Genomic DNA, 12,730 nt, shown 5'->3' with positions numbered 1-12,730 from the left:
CAGTGCCATGGAATCTTTAACATTGGTCTTAATAGATAGGTGGGACTTCAGTCTAACGTGGCACTTTTGACAATGCAGCACTCTTGCAGCACTGTAGTGGTGTTAGCCTGAACTGAGCTCAAATCCCGCTGCATGACTTCAATCCAAAACTTTTTCACCCAGATGTAACAATTCATTTTACTGAGCCAAACTTAAATGTAATTATAACGTTCTATGGCACGAAGTGACTTTTTCTACTTAAAAGTCCTGGATCTGGCCGGACAAGGTGGGATCTAGTGTTTTTTTTTTCAACAAACGACTTTTCTCACTGAAATGGCTTTCCGCGAGATGAAGTTACAAGCTCCAGCTGCTTGTATAATCACATGAGGGATTATTTGGAAACTTTACATTTGGACAGAAAGAGATTCAAATTCATGGCTGTTTGTGGAATGCTGCTGGTGCAAATGGCTTCCAGGTTTACCTGCCTCCAGTCTAAGGTAGGACTGTTGTTAATTTAGAAGATCTAATAAAGTTTTTACTCAAACCTGGTCAGTTGCCCTGTTCTTGTGAAGCTTGAATCATCAGCCTAAAGTGAGAGTAGCAGCAGTACAAATGTATTCTTTCAAAAAATTCAGATAAAGTAAGACAGCGTGGTGCTCCAGCATGCAGGCAAAGTCTTTGGTGTGCAGCCAAGCACTGATCTCTATGCCATTAAGAGGCAAGTAATATTGGCAGAATGCAGTAAGTAATATTTGGAGTGGTTGAAGATTTTATAACTTAATCAAGAAGGGAATGTTTCTTCCGGTATTCTGGCCAATCGTCCTCCAGGTAAATTGGACATTCACCTCATGGCTGGTTCTGGAAACCTGCTTGGTGAATGAGTGCTGCAATCACCTGCAAAATTGCGACTCTTGACAGCAATTACTGATGAAGGACTGCGAGGAGTTTTAACATGATTTGGCAATATTTTTTAAAAATCCAATCTCTATAGTGACATAATCTGTTAATGAGCAACAGTGTACTCTGAAGCCGTATGACAAGGGTTTACCAGCACGTCTCTAAATGAGGAGTCACTGGAAGGTGCTGCATGGAGGGGTTGTGATGCCCTGGACGTCTCAAGAGGAATAATTAGAGTTAAACTGCAATTCTTCTGTTACTTAGTGTTGGTCTGTTCAGGCAATATCGGCAGAGGCCTGGGGACAAGCTCTGCCTGTGCATTCACTCGTGGAATAGTATGTAATAAAGAGAGGAAAGGGGAGTAAAGAAAAAATTAAGGGGAGTAAAGAAAAAAATAAGATGGGAGTAAGGAAAAGATAAAAATGGAAACACAAGAGGCTTTCTTTTCAGAGTAAATGTGAGTGAAATAGAAATATTAGATTTCTTTTAAATTTCTATTAGATCTTTTAAAAGCATTTAACAAGACTATGAAAACTGTCAACTCAGATAACAATGTTGCTTTTGTGCTGATACAGAGCTGCCACTATGTTGCTGTTTGGTCATAGAGCTAACAATACTTGTAATCTAATCACCACTTCTGAGAAAAGGAAAAAAACTTTTGCCACACCACAAACACCATGTTTAGTCACCATGCTGAAGCGTATCATTAGGATGCATCAAGGTAAAATTAGAATGTGTGGACGAACATACAAGGGAGGAAGATTGTATGATGTAGACTTTGTAAAGCTTCTTATGCAACAGATGTGAAACATTGTAATGTCTTCTGATCATTTTTTGCTCTAAATGATAAATGATACTACTGTATACTACTAAAGAAAAAAAATGGGAATATAGCCAAAACCTGTCTGAAGAACAGCATTTCTTTCCTTTATATGAAATAGAAGCATCAGACTCCAAGGTTGGTCTTTTAAACGGTTTTATCAGCCGGTAGCCCCTTCAAAGTATTGTTTTAAAAACACTTGGAAAATATATCAAGTGGTAACAATGACTATTATCCATGAAATTTACCTCAAACTTGTAGCCCAATAGATAAGGAATCTGTAATGCTGAAGCAAGCAGACTAGTCTGATCTTCAATAAATTCCTTAAAATAATAATAATAATAATTTGGTCACTCAATCCACGAATGTTTGTGGGACACTGCTGTGCACAATTGGCTGCTGCGTTTTGCCCACAAAATATACAGTCAATTCATTTTACAGTAGACTGAAACGTTTTGGGACATCTCAACAATGTGATAAGGTGCTGTATCAAATGCAAGGATTATTATTATCTTTGTAGTAAGTGGCTGCCAATAATTGTCATTTTCAAAAGGCAAGTCTGAGGTTAGGAAAAGGTTTCTCTTGTATGTTTGTGTTTTAGTTCTTTATTGATTTTCATTGAAGAGAGATAAACAAGAACTCTTTGCTGCCATGGAAAAAAAGCCATTGTTGATGAACAGCCCCAAAATACTAGGTGGTTATTGGCGTGTTTGAGAAGAGTGCTGTCGGAAGCAAGACTGCCGGCTCTGTTCTAGTGTCGCCACCTAAACATGCCTGCACAGGCCTCTGCAGATTTGTCTTTCATACCTTCAATTTTAGTGGTTTTGCTTTTTTTTTCTTCAAAGGTTTGTCTGCTGCAGTAATGTTATCTTTCCTCTACTGCACGCTGCAGCATTTAAAAACAAATCTCTTTTATCCCTGACCTGAAGACGATGACGTACTTGAATATGGATGCCAGCAAATCTCTGGTACCTTGCTCAAGAGACTGTTTATCATGTGTGAGCTTGGACAGCAAGCATTATTATTGGCAGCTCATTTTCCTGCGTGGAAGATGGACGGAGGTGGGTAACATTATATCCAAGCCAATCCTGTTCTCACCTGTTAACCACACACACATGTTCCAAAAAGGAGTAATTACTTACCGATGCCAAAAGGGAATCCTGCTTATGTTTACCTTCTACTCGCACACATGGGCAGCCACAATATCAGCCCAGCTGATATCATTGCAAACCAGCGATTGAATATGATTTGATTTCAACTATGCCAGATTTTAAAATGTTAAGTTTTTAACCAGGAACATTACCAGAACATGCTTAATTACATTTGATTTCATTTAAAATTTAATTAAATAGCTGTTTGTGGGGACACTTCTGTACGCAATTGGCTGCCCATGTTCGCCCACAAAATACACAGTCAATCCACTTGTGAAGCACTTTGAGACATTGGAACCACGTGACAAGCGCTATAACAAATGAAAGGATCATTATTATTATTTTTCAGTGTTACCATTTCTACAACCCCTAAATAAGTGAAAGGAAGGTGCTTAAAAGAGGGAATCCCATCCCGCCCACCCATTATCTATAATCATAATCATAATCATTTATAAAACTACAGTAATGAAATTTTCCAATTTTGCTCTTAGTATTTTTGGGACAGGGAATAGAAATCTTAGACTCTTTTTTTTTCCTTTTTTATGACTCCTGTCACATTATTTGTAGAAAATAGATGAGTCTTGAGAGATTGCCATCCAGAGTAATGGCATGGAAGTTCTAATTTCTATACCAGCATTTGAGATTGTAAGCATTCTTCTTGTAGTGTTTTAAATTTAATGTGTTCTAATTAATATTTTTTTTTCAAAATTTCTCCCCAATGGCATTCTGCTCTTGGTGGAGTGAGGTTCCGCAGACATTGGTTTCCTTCCTGGACTCAGCCCAATTGGTACCTCTGGCCGTTGTTGATTTCTAAGCTTGGCAGAGAACGTTGGCAGACTACTCGATTGTAGAGGGCATCACAGCTGAGTCTAACCTCTCCCTAATCAGCTGTCACACACACACACTGATAGTGTAGAGGGGTGAACAGATACAAGGAGTAGAGCCCTGGTTGGATTTCCTCTTAGCCCTTGGAAGGCTGGGCTGCCCCAAACATATGAGGCTGCAGCTAGCAAACTCAGCACAGACCAGGGATCTAACCACTGAGTTCCCGATCTATAAGCTACTACTGTCTCCGCTACACCATCGAGGTTGCCTTAGGAACGATTTTAGGTACAGTTATGCCCTGTATTAGTAGGAAACTGATGGTGCCTGGATTAGATATTTAAGAAATTATAGGAGTCACTCACCAATGAGAGCCTTACAGTAAAGCACAGGCCCAGTGTGAGGTGAAATCTCTTTCTATCCTGATCACTATTTTGTTATTAAGTCCATCCATCCCAGTATTTCTAAAAGGTTAAAATAAGCTTCTGGCCATGAAAAATCTTGCAGCTAGGTATCTGTTTTCTCCCAGTGAATCTTAATAAATTCTGGTATTGAAAAGGTATAAATCTGAAAGTAGGTAGTGTTTTGTTTAAATAGTGAATAAAAGACAAATCAATCACATATGTAACCCTTCTCTCCCTCCCCCCAGCACTCCCTGCATTCAAAAAGTATGTACCATACAGGCATAATGTCGGGTTAATATTAAGGTGTGTAGTTTGTGTTTGATACTTCCAAATTTTATTCGGGGGATGTGAATACAATCCAAACTATCTTTTAAAGATAGTCAATGGTTGAAAAGTATATTCTGCCTGTCTCAAACTTGACAGCATAAAATGCGTATTAAGTGAGTCCAAACCACCCAGGTTGTCCTTCAGATCTCCTAGCTCTTTGATTATTTTTCCAAGTGAACCTCTTGACTTCAGAGATGCTTAGTGGCCACTGAATGATGAAGTGAGCTGATCGATGCAGGAAAAAAAAACAGTCTGAACTGCTGTAGTCTGAAGAAATATTCAAATTATTAAATGCAAACTGTTCTGATAAGCATCTTGCATTAATTACTGATTGGAAACTATAACAATAACCCATGTAGAAATGGCAGGGGTGAGCTATTAAATTGGTCTGAATATAACAGCAATTGATGAGAAGGAAAACTGCTGAAGGAACCTTGTTTTTTTTTTGTACCCAACATGAAAGAGGCCCTTTACAAGATTCCCCTGCCCCCCAACAAATAAGAAACTTTTCGGTGTAAACTTGCGTGAAAGGTTATTGTTTTTTCTTGTAATTTTATCAACCATTTCAGGAGCCATCTGTCAAAGAACACAATTGTAAATGGAATGTGCTCTGGAAGGATTACTATGTCTCTAAAATTTATTGGAGATGCTACTTTTTAAATTTCAAAATCATTTTAGCAAAGAACTGGAGTCCTATTTGATAATGTACAAAAACAATTGGTTTAAATTGCGTTTCACATTTTTTTCTCCATTACAGCTGCCTTGCGAACAATTACAGTACTTTGAGTATTCATGCTCATCTTCATAAAGCAGTGTTTAGCACAGATTGTTTTTTTGTTATAATATAAATGGTGCATCTATCAATCTCAGTACTAATGTGTGATTGCTTAGATCCATGTACATTTTGTCCAAGCTGAGGGCAATTAACCATGGATTCCTATGTGCTGACCAATTGCAAAACTAGGTGATCGTATTTGTTGACATTGGAACCAAGGTTGAACCCTTTGATGACACCAAGTTGGGGGGAAACTGTGAAATCAAAGGACGCAGCAAAGGTCCTACAACGAGAGCTGATAACTGGCAGGTATAGTTTAATACAGATAAATACAAAGTACTGTATGTAGGAAGTAAGAATAGGAAACACATGTACTCCATCGATGGAATATACTTTGCCAAGAGGGAAGCTGGAAGAGATCTAGAGGTGTTAGTTGACTCATCGCTCACTGTCAAAACAGTGTGAGGCACCAATAAGCAAGGCAAACAAGATGCTGGGTTATATTGCTAAATCAGTTGAGTTTGGATACTCAGACATTATACTCAGATGGTATAGTGCTCCGATCAGGCTGCACCGAAGAACTTTGTACATTTCTGGTGACCACGAAATAAGGAGGCTGCCCAGGCCATAGAGCAATGAGAATGATCACCAGCAATGAGCTCTGAGAAATACAATACAAAATTATATTTTTATAGCGCCTTTTCACGTTGGAAGGCGCTGGACAGTCAGCGATTTGAACCCAAGCTGGGGGTCAGGGAGGGTGGCCGAAAGCTTGGTTGAAGAGGAGGGTTTTGAGATGCGCCTTGAAGGAGGCAAGGGAGGGAGCAAGGCGAAGGGAATGTGGGATGGAGTTTCATAGGATGGGGGCAGAAAGGCTGAAGGCGTGGCCGCCGATGGTGGAGCGAGCCGGGTGGGGGCTGTGGAGCAGACCAGAGCCTGCTGAGCAGAAGGAGCGATTGGGTTGATATGGGGACAGCAGGTTGCAGAGGTAGGGAAGGGCAAGGCCGTGGAGAGCCTTGAAGGTGAGGACGAGGATTTTGAACTCCTGGGGTATAGGGAGTCAGTGGAGCTGGACAAGGGTGGTGGTCATGGAGCCTGGTGCGGGAGAGGACACAAGCTGAATAGACAAGGCAGAGTCTTTCAGGCTTGAGAGAGAAGACGACTCAGAGGAGACCTTATAGAGGTGTAAAATATTTTAAAAGGATTGAAATGTAAGCCCAGAATACTCTAGGATTTCACCGATAGAGTAGAACAAGAGAACACAGATTTAGAGTTGCATAGGGCATTTTCTACATAAGAACATAAGAATTAGGAACAGGAGTAGGCCATTCGGCCCCTCGAGCCTGCCCGCCATTTGATAAGATCATGGCTGATCTTCAGACCTAACTCTAATTACTTGCCATATCCCCTAATCCCTCTATTTTTTTTAAAAAATCCATTAGTCTCAGCCTTTTCTGTACAGATATAGGAAAGTTTTTCTTTACCTAGAGGATAATTAGTGACTGGAACAGGTTGCCAGGAAAGGTGGTTGCCAGGAAGGATTTGGAGCTATTGATGGACTCATTTAAAAAGTAACTTGCTGCTACAGTGGGAGGTTAGTAGAGTAGGTATTTTGGGATGAAATCAAATGGTCTGAAGGACCTTCTTAATCCAACACATCTTGTGACTCTAGCTCTCCTTCCTTCTTTTGCACAACAGCTTGGCACCTGCTGTGAATTAGCTCAGCTCACAACTGGAGAATCGTATCGTGAACCTAGTCCAAGTGCAGTGCAACATTGTACTGTTTAACTAAGCCAGCAGCACAATTTCTGCTTTTTAATCCTGGAGCAGCCCTGTAGTTTGGATGCACCTAACTGAAGGAGAATGCAGACTGGCATTGGAAATCTTATAGTCTGTAGACTTTTTTTTTAAACTTAACTTATTTTTGGACTAAAGTAAGAGAGTGACTCATTTAGAGATTCACCCTAGGCTTCGCTGTCTTGCCTATCCAGCAGTTTTGGAAGGCTTTTGTATCCTTTCCAGTATGAGATGTATTTATAAATAATACAAATAATACTGGTCACTCACTCCATGGCTGTTTGTAAAATGTTGCCACATTTCGTCCACAAAATACTGTCATTCCACCTTACAGTACATCCTGTAAAATGCGTTGAGATGTCTCAAAGATGTTATTTGGCTGTATATCAAATGCAAGGATTATTATTATTGTTAGTCAATTTCATGGTGACCTGATGACATGCAGAAATGCTCATGATCTGAAGAATGATCCATTACAAGAATTACTTTCACTAAGACTAAATCAAGTGAAATGTGTTTTTCATATACAATATGAAACTATCTGGGTCCAGTGTCCTCAGATCATGTGTTATAATGAGGCACAAAAACATTTGTCTTGGTGTGGAACTGCATTTCAATTTACATTTCAGACAAGTTTCAAAAGAGTGTAATTGACCTGAAAGCTATGTTTTTTTGTCTCTCTTTGGGTCTTTGAGGCATTAGATTGGGATGTCCTTATACATGTTGGAGGTTTTCTTGCATCACTCTTATGCAGTTGCTAAATTCTAATGTGTTTTCTCATACATTTCCATCTGGGAATATGAAAATCTAAATATTGAATCAGCAGAAAATATTTAAAAAGATTTAATTGAAAAGTGATGTACCAAATACTTCTTTATTACTTAGAACACATAGTAATTATTATTTAAAATATGAACAAACTTACTCTTGCTTACTATTTTTCTAGTGGGGGATATCGTAGTAGACAATTGTAGAGGCCATCTGCCACAATTGACTTGCATGTTATAACCAGCAGTGAACTCTGGATTTATTTTACTGAATGCAGTGGAACAATCATATAATGGTTCTTTATGTACTAGAGTAGGTAATAAAAATGCAATATCAAGCTACCAACAGGTTGAAATGGTTGACTTTCTGCTCTCTGCCAGTGTAAATGCAAATATTTTGTGGAGTGAAGTGGATCAAAGCAGTTCTGAACCTTGTTTAATTTAGTTCATACAGTCAACTGAAAGGGTATTTTTTGGAACACTATAATTTGTGATTTTTTTCCTCAAAAAATATTAAACTTCTTAGCATGCGTCTGTAGAATATATGCGAGCTCCAGCTGGTCTTAACAGGGAAAGATGAAAGAATGTTAAATTCTAGCACACTACCTGGTATTCCTTCAGCATATTTGTAGTTATTGCAATGACGATTCATCACTCAAATTGTATGCCAGATTGTTGTGTTTCATAAGGACAGTATCCTTTTTTGTTTGGCTGGAGAATCTGAGATCAAACTGATGATTCCAACCAATGTAACATTTCTTTTTATCTCTGCTGTTTCAAAACATTTGTAGTTAATCCTGTGAGGATCAATGTGGATTGAATTATTTTTACATTGCAATCTTTGAAAAACATGCAGAAAGAGACATTTAGAGGTTATTTCAATATTCTCCCTCTTACTTGCTCTCTCTCTCTCTCTCTGGAAAGGAAGTTATCAACTGTTGTTCAAGGTGATTGATCACATTGACCTGCACCCTGCATTTGCGCGAGTGAGGTTTCACTTTGATAGTCAGGGAGGAATTTTCCTATTCTAGGGATTTTTTATGTGCCTACATTTATCCAAGCGCTCTGGGACCCCACCCCTAGTGAAGGGCGCTATGTAACTGCAAATTGTTGTTGTCCGTCTTACTTTCGCCTGTTTTTTCACTTTCCATTGGAACGAACAGAAGGTCAACAGCAGGAGAGAAGTGTTACACAACAACAACTTGCATTTATATCACGTCGGTTACATATGATGGCGTCTCAGGGCACATGTTAAGTAGAATGGGAAAATTATACTGGCCTGCTGTGGGTCTGGGCTATATCGAGGAGCAGACTTGACAGGTTCCCTTGCNAAAAAAATGGCCAACTTCCATTGTGCACAGGAAGCATCACTGATGTCAGTTACTACGCATGTTCAGCACATAGGAAATATCAGTGGTGGCCTGACGTCCAGAAAATGGGGCCTGCAACCTTTTTGTTCCATTGATCAAAATCATTTCTACTCAACTGTGCATTTTAATGTAACAGTTATTATGACGCAGCCCCACCCCCAACTCAAGATACTTCCACTGGCAGTCACTCTCTTGTCTCGCCTAAAACAATACTACATTTTCTGTTTTACCAAACAAACAAGCATGCGGTGTACAATGTACACAGTCTACATAAAGCACAATAAAGGTAAAATTGCATCAAGTAATAAAATGTACAAGTGAAACTGTCAGATGGCTGACTGGTTTCTGAAAAAAATAAGACTATAGTGTATCTCACCCAAATCAAAGCAAATACATGCAGAGAGAAAGATACAGCAACTGTACTGCCAAGGGCTAATACGAGCAACAACAACAATAAATTACATTTACATAGCGCCTTTCACGTCTGGAGGATATCCCAAGGCGCTGTACAGTCAAAGATGTGCACCCGAGCTGGAGAATGGGATCATGAGAGGTGGAGGCAGGAAGAATGCGGTTAGGAGAGTGACGTCATACTTTATGATCAGCAAAGTATGGCAAAATATGTTACACTTAAGAATCATATCATTATATGTGTGTAGAAAAAAACTTAAGGGAAAACCTAGAAGGTAATTTATTATAATAATCCTTGCTCTTGCCTTTCGATTATTCAGGGATTGTTTACACAGGCTCTCGTATTGCTCGGCACTCTCCAGTAGCTCGCTCAACTACTTTCAGGATTCAGGGAAGAACTTTCAAAGAGAATTTTGCATTCCTCCAAATTTTCTTTGTTTTTTTTGTTTCCCCTGTTTTCTTTCTGCCTGCCATAGGAGGAGTCAGAGTGGCCAATAACCGGAGAGAAGTAAACGATTGGGTGGAATGGCGGAATTATCCCAGCAGTGGAACTCTGAGCCATTTTCTGCTCTTTCTGGAAATGAAATCAAAATGAAATAATGTAGTATACTGAATAGCATAACATTCAAATATCTCAAAGCGCTTCACAAGGAATTGTGTCAAGTATAGAAACTATGCCATAAACTCCTGATAACTCGTTACTGCAAGGGAAAAGGGTTTAGTCATGCGTTGTCAGGAGTGGCCGGTTAGGCATATGTATAAATACATAAATAAATGCGGGCAGGATATTGACAGCGTGATGACATGATGAGTTAAGTGGTGGTGACAATTAAGCAAGGGCTGAGTTATCAGGAGTTTATTGTATTTGTAAACAAAACCTGCAGCCATTTTGTGCACAGGAGGGTTTCACAAACGGTCATGAGGTGAATAATAAATTTATCTGGAGAATTTTTGGCCAGGACTCCAGAAGAAACTTTTGTTTTTTAACACAATCTTTAACATCCACCTGAACAGGCAGATAGGAGCTCTGTTTAACTTCTTATCCAAAGGATGGTACTTCTGATGATCCAGCACTCCTCCATTACTGTCCTGCAATGTCAGCAGTTGTTATTACAATAAGAATCCCTGCATTTAATATTGTACTTTCTTTAAAATAGCAAACACAATGGGCCTTCTCTATGCTGTCAATTTCAATGGCTCTTTGGTAGTTTACTTGGAGCTGAAATAAATAGCAATTTATAGGCAGGACACTGGCTTCAAATGTGCACTGCCACATATATAGATTTGAATCAGTGGACCACAACTCTCTTTGGTTGCAAATTTCGGTCAAACTGCTATGAGGAGATATAAAACGGACATCTGGGTGTTTCCCTGGGAAAGGAGAGGTGATGAAGAGTTGGAAGTGAAGAGCTTGACATCAGGCTCCTCGTGCACTGCCAAGCAGTTAACTCAAGTGTTAGAGAAGGCTGAGTAGCTTCACAGGGATTTCCCCTCTTACAGTCCATGCATGAAGAATTGAACACCGAAGAAAATGTTTTAAAACAAGGGCACACAATTTTAAGCGCGTTTCCAAGTCATAATTGTGTGCAGGACTCGATGTAAAAGCAGAGTGCAGAATGCTTACACAATATTTTGCATTTATTAACATAGTGTGGGGTTAATGCACATTGCATAAGCGTTCTGCAGAGTTCTCTGAACCTCCAGTGTAAATATTTGCACTGACTTCCCCCCCCCCCCCACCACCAAAATAAATTGAGAGAAATTGAGTGTGAAATTGATTTTGAACTATTTTTTTAATAAAAAAAACACACGAAAAAGTTCCAAGTCACCACCTGCTTTGCGAAGGTGGTGTCTGGCCGAGAGATCTCAGTCTGCCATCTCAGATCTTGGCACACAGTTGAGCAGGAATTGCACACCAGAAGGTTAACGGCAATGGGGTTGGGTTGACGAGAGGCTTCAAAGCCTCCGGCCTGACCCCTGCGTGCCTGGCATTCCTCTCCCGCTGTTGCAAAGGTTGGGAGCCGTCTCCCGGGGGTTTCCGAGAGCTCTCAGTGTGGAAGCAAAAAGCCAACTCCACAAAGTCGGTGTGGCCGACCCCTCCGGCTCTCCGGCTCAGGGATTGCCATGGCAATAGGGAGAAAAATAGCATTGGCAGATGGGGGAGCCAGACACCCTCTCTCCATCTCTCTCTCCATCTCTCCCTCCCTCCCTCTCTCCCCCTCTCTCTCTCCCCCTCTCTCTCTCTCTCTCCCTCTCTCTCCCTCCCTCCCTCCCTCCCTCCCTCTCTCTCCCTCCCTCCCTCCCTCTCCCTCCCTCCCTCTCTCCATCTCTCTCCCTCCCTCCATCTCTCTCCCTCCCTCCATCTCTCTCCCTCCATCTCTCTCCCTCCCTCCCTCCATCTCTCTCCCTCCCTCCCTCCCTCCCTCCATCTCTCTCTCCCTCCCTCTCTCCATCTCTCTCTCCCTCCCTCCATCTCTCTCCCTCCCTCCATCTCTCTCCCTCCCTCTCTCCATCTCTCTCTCTCCCTCCCTCCCTCTCTCTCCCTCCCTCCCTCCATCTCACTCCCTCTCTCTCTCTCACTCCCTCCTCCCTCTCTCCATCTCTCTCCCTCCCTCCATCTCTCTCCCTCCCTCCCTCTCTCCATATCCCTCCCTCCCTCCCCTCCCTCCATCCTCTCTCTCCCTCTCTCTCTATCTCTCTCTCGCTCCCTCTATCTCTCTCCCCCTCCCTCTCTCCATCACTCTCTCCCTCCCTCCCTCCCTCCCTCCATCTCTCTCCCTCCCTCTCTCCATCTCTCTCCCTCCCTCTCTCCATCTCTCTCCCTCCCTCCCTCCATCTCTCTCCCTCCCCTCTCTCCATCTCTCTCCCTCTCTCTCCATCTCTCTCCCACATACATACCACCTGCCTGTTATTTGCAATGAAGCAAAGCAGATGCAATTCTATCAGAAGCTCGAACCAACAGAGGCAACACACACACACACACACAACACACACACACAAAAACAGCCTTCATTTGCAGTGTCTCCTTCTCAACCGCATCAGAAGCAACGTAGAGAAGAGGAAAGGGGGGGAATTCTTGTCGCCTTCTGACGAACGAGACCAGATCTCACGTCCCCTTTACCGATTCCAAACATTCCTCCCGCACGCAACATACAAGCACTTTTCTTTTAAGGGGTGTGTGTGTGTGTGTGTGGTGGGGGGGTGGGGGTT

The 12,730-nt window shown here is 41.3% G+C and overlaps 1 protein-coding gene across 7 annotated transcripts in view; it reads left to right on the top strand.

Annotated features, from left to right (window-relative positions):
- fbxw7 (F-box and WD repeat domain containing 7) overlaps positions 1–12,730 on the top strand; it is a 162,587-nt gene that overhangs the window by 127,295 nt on the left and 22,562 nt on the right. The window lies entirely within an intron of this gene.

This window comes from Callorhinchus milii, unplaced genomic scaffold (assembly GCF_018977255.1).
Source record: "Callorhinchus milii isolate IMCB2004 unplaced genomic scaffold, IMCB_Cmil_1.0 Scaffold1, whole genome shotgun sequence".
NCBI lineage: Eukaryota > Metazoa > Chordata > Chondrichthyes > Chimaeriformes > Callorhinchidae > Callorhinchus > Callorhinchus milii.
This window is presented reverse-complemented; position numbering and strand designations above follow the sequence as displayed.